This window comes from Tamandua tetradactyla, chromosome 11 (assembly GCF_023851605.1).
Source record: "Tamandua tetradactyla isolate mTamTet1 chromosome 11, mTamTet1.pri, whole genome shotgun sequence".
NCBI lineage: Eukaryota > Metazoa > Chordata > Mammalia > Pilosa > Myrmecophagidae > Tamandua > Tamandua tetradactyla.
In genome coordinates this window covers 98,085,961-98,096,721 of record NC_135337.1, presented here as the reverse complement: position 1 = coordinate 98,096,721, position 10,761 = coordinate 98,085,961, and the positions used below count along the sequence as shown (strand labels likewise).

The 10,761-nt window shown below is 33.2% G+C and overlaps 1 pseudogene; it reads right to left on the bottom strand.

Annotated features, from left to right (window-relative positions):
- Positions 1–1,071: 1,071 nt before the first annotated feature.
- LOC143649304 (olfactory receptor 10AG1-like) lies at positions 1,072–2,147 on the bottom strand (annotated as a pseudogene).
- Positions 2,148–10,761: the final 8,614 nt, after the last annotated feature.

Here is a 10,761-nt window from a genome sequence, read left to right as displayed (position 1 = left end):
AAAAGTATTAGAAAATGGGAAAATACATAAAGATACTCTCTCAAATGTAGGTGCTTCTACATTGATTTCAGTTATAAAAATAACTGAAAGAATATGAGCCCTTTCTCTTTCCTGCTGCCTGGAGGCTTCAATAAAATGACCATAATCTGACTCAGTTATGGAAGATACATTCAGACATAGTAGAGCAGGAAGTTTAGAACATGGTTCCCTGATGATACCAGAAATAACCCTTTAAATCTTATCCTTCAATCCTTTTGAAAAGGAGATAAATAAAATTATATCTTGTTAGATCAATATATATTTCTTCCCATATATGAGAAAAATTTCTCAAGTCAATAATATATGTATTATATGATGCATTATACAATACATATGCATTATGCAATGTTTATGTATATTATATCATACAATATATATTATATATGTGTGTGTGTATTATAGAACACAAAATGAGAGAGCTAATATATGTATTATGAAACACACAAGTGAGATGGTTAAAGTCATGTAAGCATTCTTTTGGGAAAATGGCTTGAGGAATTTTACATAGCAGCAAATTAGATTAAATAAATACACTACATTTTTTAACCTATGTTTTAAGATTTCTAGATTTTGGCAATAGTTTAAAGTAGGGCATAGTAATATTAACTTATGCTTGTTTATCCATTAAATAATTTAATCATTCACACAACAATATTCATTATTTACTTACTGGAAATTCTGTGCTGTATAGTCAGAGAAGAATGCAAGCAAATACAAGTGCAAGGTTCTAAGCAATTATTTGAGCAACTAATCTTACATATTTTCCAAAATATTTAAACCAAGTGTCTTAAAAGTTTGGACTTTGTTGATAGACTTGAATAGAAAAATGTCATGCAAATTATTATTTTATACAGCGGATAAGATTCTTTTTTTAGACATGTAGCATTGAAAGTCAATTACTTTTCCTAGTATATATTTAAGGACAGTACATTTCAGGCCACATATCTAAAATTGCATCATAAGGCAAAAGCTATTTTATTACCAAAGGGGCAACATAGAGATTTAAATGCTTCTTGGATAACCATGAGACAGTCATTTAAAACAAGAACAATTTACCTTATCACCCTTTCTTTTACATAATAATTTTCTTAATGCTGCTATAACATCCTTGTTCCTAAGGGTGTATATCATGGGATTAAAAACAGGAGTTACAATGATATAGAAAAGAGAGAAATTGATCAGTTCCTACAGAATATTGGGATTTGGGCCTTAAATAAGTGATAGTGGCAGATCCAAAGAATAAAATAACAACCACCAGGTGGGAAGAACATGTGGAGAAGGCTGTGTTCCGACCTTGGGCTTTTGGTGACCTCAGAATGGTGGAAATGATTTTGCTGTAGGAGGCAAGTATCAACATAAAAGAGACTGCAATAAAAAACATAGCTACTAAATAGACAGATATCTCATGTGCAGAAGCATCTCCACAGGCCAGCCTGAGAATGGGAGGGGTGTCACAGAAGAAATGGTTAATCTGGTTAGAATCACAGAAGTCCAGAGAGAAAATTTACATGTTTGCCCTATCTGGAAAGAGATAACACTGACCCAGGAATCAACTGCCAGCTGGATACACATCCTTTGGTTCATGATTAGAGGGTAGTGCAGAGGGTTACAGATGGCCACATAGCAATCATAGGACATCACAGCCAGGAGGAAACATTCTGTGATTCCATCATAAGGAAAAATCACATATGGGTGGCACAGTTTAGCCTAGAAATATTTTTATCCTGAGTCCAAAGGCTAACCAGAATCCTGGGTAGAGTGACAGACACATAACAGATTTCCAAAAAGGAAGATTTCCCTAGGAAAAAATACATAGGTTTCTGTAGTGCAGGGTCATGCCTGTTTATTATTATTGTGAGGCTATTTCCAAGTAAAGTAATGACATAAATAATAGAGAACACACCAAAGAGAAACCCTTGGAGATTTGGAAGATCAGAAAATCCCAGGAGTACAAATTGCATCACTGTGGAAACATCGCCTTCTTCTTTCTTCTCTTCATGTTTGATCTCTAGGAATGATTTATTCAGAGGTAAAATTACTTTACTTTTCTTGTTTTCTGCCTTCTTATGTATATCTGAATATTTTATGCCCTCAAATTTTTTCAACATTGTTTATGAAAAAAATAAATGTCAGCAGCTCTATATGGCCATAAGAAAGTTATTCCTTTAAAAAATCTGTTGATTCTCAATGCCTTCCCATGCAAAAAAAAGCTGTTGAGTTATGACATTTCCTTTTTTATGATGATGACATAGGTGATTTTAAATTTTGCTACCTATCTTAAGACTTAAAATGTCACAATCTGAATGTATGCTCATTTTTAGCAATTATTATGTTCTTTCAGTTGGCAAGCTTTTCTCTTCTCAATTACATATTCTGTTGCTATCAATTAAAATAATTTTATTAAACTAGTAAAATTTTTTAAACCACATAAAAATGTTCTTGATGAATCATACACATACAATCAATGTAAATATGATGACTTTCCTGTAGTATCTCTAAAGTCTTTAGCATTTGCATACCTAGCCTATTTTATTTTAAAAGCAATAATGACTGCACCACCAAGTATTATGATATGCCATTTAGTGTTTTAAATTGTGTTTGCACTTGTACAGTTTAATTAGATTTTGTACAAGAAGTAAAAGGGAACTTAAGATTCTCTTCTGGGCCAAGAAAGTTCAAGAGGTCAGAATTAGGTTCAATTAGCATCTATGCCTAAGCAATTTTAATCATAATATACAAATTTTTATTCTGCACTACACACATATCCCATAAAAAGGATATTGAACTACAATTCATTTATAAATTCCACAAAGCATCCACAGCCTCATTAATATTTTTCTGCTGACCTCATCTGTGCAATTCATTCTCTTTTTTGCACATAAGTGAATGTGTGTAAAATAAGAAGGTGTTGATGTATGATAATCTTTAAGGTGCATTATCTTATTTCTCCATCTAGAATATAAACTTCTGACAATACTTATATATATATATATATATCTTTCTATGCAATGGATATTATATTTGTTTCATAAAACTAGATTTACAACTTGGAAAAATTACAAAGGGGTCAAATTGGTGTCTTTTATGGAATAATTCACAATTTAAGAATGGACTCCAACACAAATCCCAGTCACTGTGCCTTAGCAGAATAAAGCATGTATTAATTGTGTGTATGTGTGCTGTGTATATAAAGGTATTATATTCCATTTGTTCACCTTCATAGAAGAAGCACACTACCTCATTATTTTCAAGGGATGGTATATTATTTCTATATTAAATGTTAACTCTTTTGAAGGTTACAGTGTCACTGAATAGAGGACACATTCTTATAATGCTGGGCTGAGGACATTAATCATTGATGCTGGCCAAGAGCTCAGGTTTGAAAGCAGTAAATGCATATTGGCAATAGCAACAGTCTGCAGAAAAAGATGGCATCCTGAGGATTTTCTGTGATTGGCTAAATAAAAGCCAATAATAATTTCCTTTACTATCTACAATATTTCAGACTAAGTTTTGAAGTACTAAAGAAATTTATACTTTCTGGAGTCATTATATAAACTCTCTTAATGAAGATTTGATTGTAAGGAACATTAAACTTAGTATACCTCAACCTCAGAGATAGTCAGAAAATATTAGCAAATAGATGACATTTCTAAGATACGATTTCAAGAGTTGAAGTCTGTGAAAGCCATTCTTCTCTTAAGGATACCATCTTGCAAAATTGGAACTATGCTTTATCATTTATGTAATTCAATCTAAAGCTTAATATATAGAAGATAAAGGATGTTTGTTGAATGAATCTCCACATCTTATGACCAGCTTGCCTTATATACCCCAGTTTTATGATATAACCGCTACCTGAAGACTTTCTTTCCCCTTTGTAGTTCTATTCTCTCTTGCTTAGATCCCCTCTCTAAATATTTCCCACTTTCCAAAGGGAATGTCCTTGAAAATTTAACTGAAACTACGTGTGAAAAACAATTAGCAAGTAAAGGCAACAACAACAGAACTTCTGTTCAATTATTCAAGAGCAAGCAATAATCTATTCAAGTCCTTCTATTGCCCCAATTTTTATCTACAAAAGGGAATAATTGTGTGGATATAAAATGAGCTTCTTGATGTAAAGATTTATAAGGTAAGAAATATAATCATTCCAATTTTACCCAAATTGTGTTCAACTTTTAAACACAATCTTGTCACAAAAAAAGGTTCTCAAAACTTGGAGCTATTTTCAGTGAGTTCTGTAAACTGTTCAAAACTTCTGTTTATTCAGCTCAAAGAAAATGACTATATAATTCAGCCCCATGCTGACATCTTTATTTGTTCAAATACTTCATGTTTATTTTTCTGGTCACCACAGTGAAAGGATGATTTTCTCTGATGTGTAGTTTGTGTTTTTGACTATCATGGCAATGTATATATTGCTTACATTCAAAGCGTGTTTATAAAGTCATATTTAAGGCACAAAATAAAATTCAAATTGGTAATTTCACAAACTGGCAAATGCAATTGAGAAGTTTTTTCTTTAATGATAAAAATGAAAAAGGTCATACTTCCCTAACATTATCAGATTCTATTAATTACAGTACCTAACTCTTCATATATCAGTATTTTCTTTGATATCATTAATATATATACCCAATTCAATTATGCAAAATAGTACCATGCTTGTTAATTAGGTATCATTTGTTTTTAATGAGATACATTCCTCTATTAATGTGTGCAAAACATATAAATCCATGCTTAATGTATGTAATCACCATATAAATGTTAGCCCTTATGATGATGATGGCAAAGATAATAATCTTTGCCGTATTGGTCCTTTATGTTACAGAGTACTTTTCATTTTGTTCCAATTATTTGATCTTAAAATCATGAAAATCAGAAAATTACAAAAGCTATTTGAAACAATGCCTGTAATTTTTTTAATTATGTATTTTTTCATTTTCTGAAATTAAGTATTCTTTGCTGATGCTTAAAATCTACACAATCAGGCAAAAATAAATTTAGTATTAGACCAAAATAGTTAAGACATATCTCTTTTTATTGAAGGACATTTCATGCTGAACTTTTATTGGTTAAGGTAAAAGGCAAAGTTAAAATAAGGAAAATAGTGTTACTTTAAAGGTGCTGATAATTTCTTTACTGAAGCAGATGTCATCTTCTAAAATATAGCCTACTGTAAGAAGTAGCAGTGCTCTTTAAGGGATCAGCTCTTTTCCCAGGCTAATTTCTAACTGAACTAAACCTTTAAGCCTGCTACTCAAAGAGTTTGGAACAACGAAAAATGTATCTGGCCATGCATTCCCTACTATATTTTCTCCATCTTTCTTGACCCTGACTTCAAATGTGTTTCATTTGACACTTGGTAATCAAGATTCAATCCCATATCAAAGAGTGGTTTTATGATATATTATTCCAGACAAACCCTATGAGCCCTGAAAAAAATTAGAACTATGTTTACTAGATTACAATTAGAGGAAAACTTACAGGCCATGTTTTAAAAATCCCTACCCTTTATTGTATAGGCAGTTGAATTTCTCTGTCCAATATGTGTAAGGAAAAAAAAGTGATTTCAGGGGGTGCAAGGGAAGTTAAGTAGTAGAATTCTCACCTGCCATGCAGGAGACCCAGGTTCAATTCCCAGTCCATTCACTTCCCTAAAACAAACAAAAACAAAAATTCAACAAGCAGTGCTGCACTAACAAGATACCCAAATGGAAAAATAATGAAATGTGACCCCACCATACAACAAAGAACAAAAAAGGGATTTCACTTCAATTGAAGATGGTCCTCAATATAAAAGAATTTGATGAGGAAAATAGGCCCATTTTAGCCACAGGTATGTATTAGTGTAATTTGAGGGTGGTGAACTCCCAAAACCTTTAGCCACTTTTTCAGGGTTAAGAAACTAAGAAAATTACAGTAGATTTTAAATTTGCAGATAAAATATTAGAATATCTTGATTGCATCCAATGATCCATTTAACACAGTTATCATAATTCTAAACAGTTCCATTTTCAAACAACATGGGGATTCACAGGCTACCCCTGATACCTCTTGTAAAAGCATAAAGAACTTAACAGATAGGGGAGGTTCTGCTCACTTCCAAAGCATGTTTATCCATGTATTTCCCCTGTTCAGATTTTAGAACCACCTACTTATAATGAAATTTAATTGTGGAAACCTGTGGCAGGATTTTATCTGAAGGACATCTTTCAAGTATTCAAGGCTGAAATTCTTCCCCAAGAATTTGAATATTAAAAATTGCATGTTAACAGGGGTAAGGAAAACATTGTCTATATTTTACAACTTCAGCTATTCTTTTAATGGTTTATTTTTTCCAGAACCTAATTTTTCTATAGCACATAATCTAATTCAACCAATCCGTTTGGCTCATTTGTACAATTGAAACACTGGAAGCCCAGAATAAGAAAGAGGTCCTTTAATTCTATGCAGCCTAATATAATATGTGGATACATCCTAGAGTATATTAAGCAGATATTCAGAAATTGTCAAAGTCCCTTGAGGGATGGGAGAAAAAATATGGAGCTATTAAATTTTTCTATCAGGAAATCCCCTGATACTGCATCAAAATTTAGGGACACCCAAGTCAATAGGCCATCACATGACTACAATTCATTGCAGCAGACTGCAGTCAGCAATCCCAGATCATGTCACAATTCTACATTTTTATTTATTTTTCATTAATAGATCATTAGGCAAAATTCTGGGTTCATTGTTGAATTGTGTAAAGCATTCTTGTTAGATGTGTTCTTTCAGTATGTTTGTCCCAGCTGAACAGTTATTCACTTTGATTTTAATGTTAACCTTTCCTCAGTATTAGAGTTTTCACAATGATGAATAAGCTCATCATTGAGGAAATATTTTTCTTCATTCTGTACCCAGGGAATGTTTTATACAATGTGAAGCTTCACATATATTCCACATGTTGCTCTGTATGTAAAGGGTTTCTCATGTTTTTTCTTTAAATAACTACTCCATAAAAATTACCTCTTATTCTTCCAGAGTATCCTCTTTCTCATAGACGCTTTTCAATATGTTTTCTGTTTTATGATATAGTACTGCTTGGAGTTATGCTAGTGGGCACCAAAGCTGGAAGTCAGCTGAAACTTACAGGTAACTACAGACTTAGGATTCCCAGGATAGTGCAATCATGCTATTTAAGGATATACTGTAAATAAAGACATTTACATATAGATTGCATTGTCATAGGATTATATTCCTGTGTGTATTCATCTTTTTAGAGGTCAGGGTTGTTGCTGAAGATGTTTCCATAAGCACAACATATTCGTTGACATTTTTTATGTCATCCAATATCAGAACAATGTCAAACGTCTTTCTCACATAGATGACATCCATATAGTTTCTATCCAGTGGGAATCCTCTCTCATGTTGTCTAAGGGGAAAGCTTTGAGTAATGGCTTTCATACATATAGCAGACACACGGTTTTTCCCCACTGTGAGTTCTCTTATGTCACTTAACATTACAACATCGACTGAAGGATTTCCCACAAACATGACAGACAAATAATTTCTCTCCAGTGTAAGTTCTCTCATGTCATCTGAGGGTAGGACTATCAGTGAATTCATTTCTACATACATGGCAGAAATATGGCTTCTCCCCAGAGTGAGTTGGGACATGTTGTCTAAGGGTAATATTGAATGAAACCCTTCCCACAGAGATAACATTAATTTGCTTTCTGTCCAGTGTGATTTATCTCAAGTTGCCTGTGGTTACAATATTGCCTGAAGGATTTCCCACATACAGGGCACACATTGTGAATTCCTTCATGTCTGAGGGTAGAATTATTAATGAAGTTTTTCCCAAATAAATTGCAGTCATATGCCTTCTCTACAGTGTGTATTTTCTCATGTTTTCTAAGACCAGATCAGCTTTTGAAGACTGGTTTACATAAACAACAGTCATATGATTTATGCCCACTATGAATTTGCTTATGTTGACCCAAAAAATGGCTTGTCATTGAAGTTTTTTCAAAATCGTCATTCACACAGTGTTTCTTTTCCAGATCAGTCAATGTTAAGTGAAAATCTTCTGAATCATTACCTTCAAGTGGATTCTCTCCAGTTTAAGAAATCTGCTGCTACAAATGAGAACAGAGGTGTTAAATGTGTGTCCACATATATTCATTAATTCAGTTCTCTAGATTAATCATTCAATGGGTCTTTGTTAGAATTAATCACTTTCTAGTTACATAGACATGCTAATTTCTTGTATGTAGAAAATTTCTATTTTGTGGTGTCTCAACTGCAGAGCTATCTAATTTTGCAAACTTCATTTTGTGTCAAACAATAGATATTTGAACAGGTTTATGAAATTGTCCTTTTTTGAGACTTCAGGTTATGGTTTTTGGGACAGGTTATTTTGTCTATTAATTGAAACAATCAGAAACTTTTTCATGGAACAGTGTTTAATCACAGTTTTAATTATACTCAGAGAATTGTGCTGAACTCCTAAAGTGTTCACAAAGCCCAGTTTCTGAAAGTTTTACTTCAATAAATACATAAATAACCCAAATTTTAAATCCTAGGTCTATATTTGGAAGTCCAACATTCTTGAATCTTTCTTTTGACACAGTGGTAGATGTGTCCTACTTGCAGATATGTTGCATGATTATAAATACTTCTTTTTAATGCCCATTTTCCCCACCTGAAATCATCTTTAAAACATTGTTGGAGAGGCATTAGTAGAATGAAATATTTCTGATTATGTTGCAAATATTGTCATTTAGTTAAGAAAAGAATGTAGAATTTTGGTGATCTCTAGAATGTAGAAATACTTTTCTGGAAATCGAAAACTAATCCATATTCAGCATTAAAGTAAGGGAAAATTAAAAATAGGATGTTGGACAGTAAAAACAGGGGAAATTCCTCAAAGAGGAGGAAAAGAATAAGGGCCACTTCTTCAAAATTTTACTTAAATAAGTATAATAATTATCCATTTCCCTATGCCAAAGACAATCACAGATGGACACTTCCATAGAGAGAGATACATGTGTGGAATAATTACACACTTGAGGAGTGTGCTGGTTTAAAAGAATGTATGTCCCCTAGAAAATCCATGCTTTAATCAAAATCCCATTTCATAAAGGTATAATAATCCCTATTCGATACTGCATGTTTGAAACTGTAATCAGATCATCACCCTGGATGCTGTAATTTGGTTGAGTGGTTGTTAATCTGGATTAGGTGAAGACATTTCTCCACCCATTTGGGTGGATCTTGAATGGTTTATTGGAGTCCCATAAAAGAGGAAATGTTTCGGAGAATGGGAGATTCAGAGAGAGCAGCACCTCAAAGCAGAGAGTCCATGAGACAGCGACCTTTGGAGAAGAAGAAGGAAAATGCCTTCAGGGAAGCTTCATGAAACCAGAAGCCCTGAGAGAAAGCTAGCAGATTATGCCATGTTCACCAGGTGCCCTTACAGCTGAGAGAGAAACTCTGACTGTGTTTACCATGTGCTCTTCCACTTGAGAAAGAAATTGAACTTCATTGGCCTTCTTGAACCAAAAGTATCTTTCCCTGGATACTTTTGATTGGACATTTCTCTAGACTTGTTTTCATTGGGACATTTTCTTTGCTTTAGAACTGTAAACTAGCAACTTATTAAATTCCCCATTTTTAAAGGCCATCCTGTCTCTGGTATATTGCATTCTGGCAGCTAGCAAACTAGAACAAGGAGTTTTCCCAAAAAGCATAGCCAACAAGTCATAGCCTTCATTTCAGAGAATATCACTCAGTTATGCAAATATTCAGTTGATATTTCCAATAAATGTTCATTCATTGACCTGACCCCTCCTCATATTAAAACACAGCATCCTATAACTCATTTGGACTTTGTGCTTGAAGAAATCCTAAGCCTTCTCTGCTCAATTACTTTCTTTTTTCCAACTGAGAAATCACTTCTGATTTGCATGGCTGATATCCTTCTTATGGAAAACAGAAGCATAGATTAGATATCTATGCTTCTATATTCATGATCATCAAGTTATGGGCAGACTATGAGGAACAATAAGGTAAGTATTGAAGATAAGCTCACAGGAATGTAACAAACACAGGATATTGAAAATCCTTTTCTGCAACAGATCAGTCTTGATCATAAGCCAAAGACATTAAGGGATATTGATGTCCATACATAAATTAATAAAATGCAGTGTCTTCAGCCACTTCATGAAAGGAGAATTTTTTACTCCATAGTGGTTAAAGATTATTTTACAAAAGATTCCAAACAACATAATTTCCTTCAGAATAATGCATGTCTTAGTGGAAGTGTATCTATGTTATTGTAATACTGTGTGTTGAAACTGGACCACAGTCGCTAGAGGATAATAATTATTTAGAGAATATGTATTCCCTTTATTTTATCCACAGTAATAATATTCATTGAGTTCTCAGTGCTATTATGAATTTTGGAGATTGAGTAGCAAGAAAGATATGAAATTCCAGTCAGGAAGGTCATGTGCTACTTGTGACAAATGAGATGTAAGCAAAAAAAGTGAAAAGACAAATTTTCTTTCAAGTAGTCATAACAGTTATGAAATAATCTTGGCAGAGAGCAGAGTGACACATGAGGATGTTTTCTAGATATTTGAATAGATTGATGAAAGACTAGACAGACAGATAAACAGATGACAGAGAAAAGTTTGAGAAATTTACCCAAAGACACCAGATGATTGACAT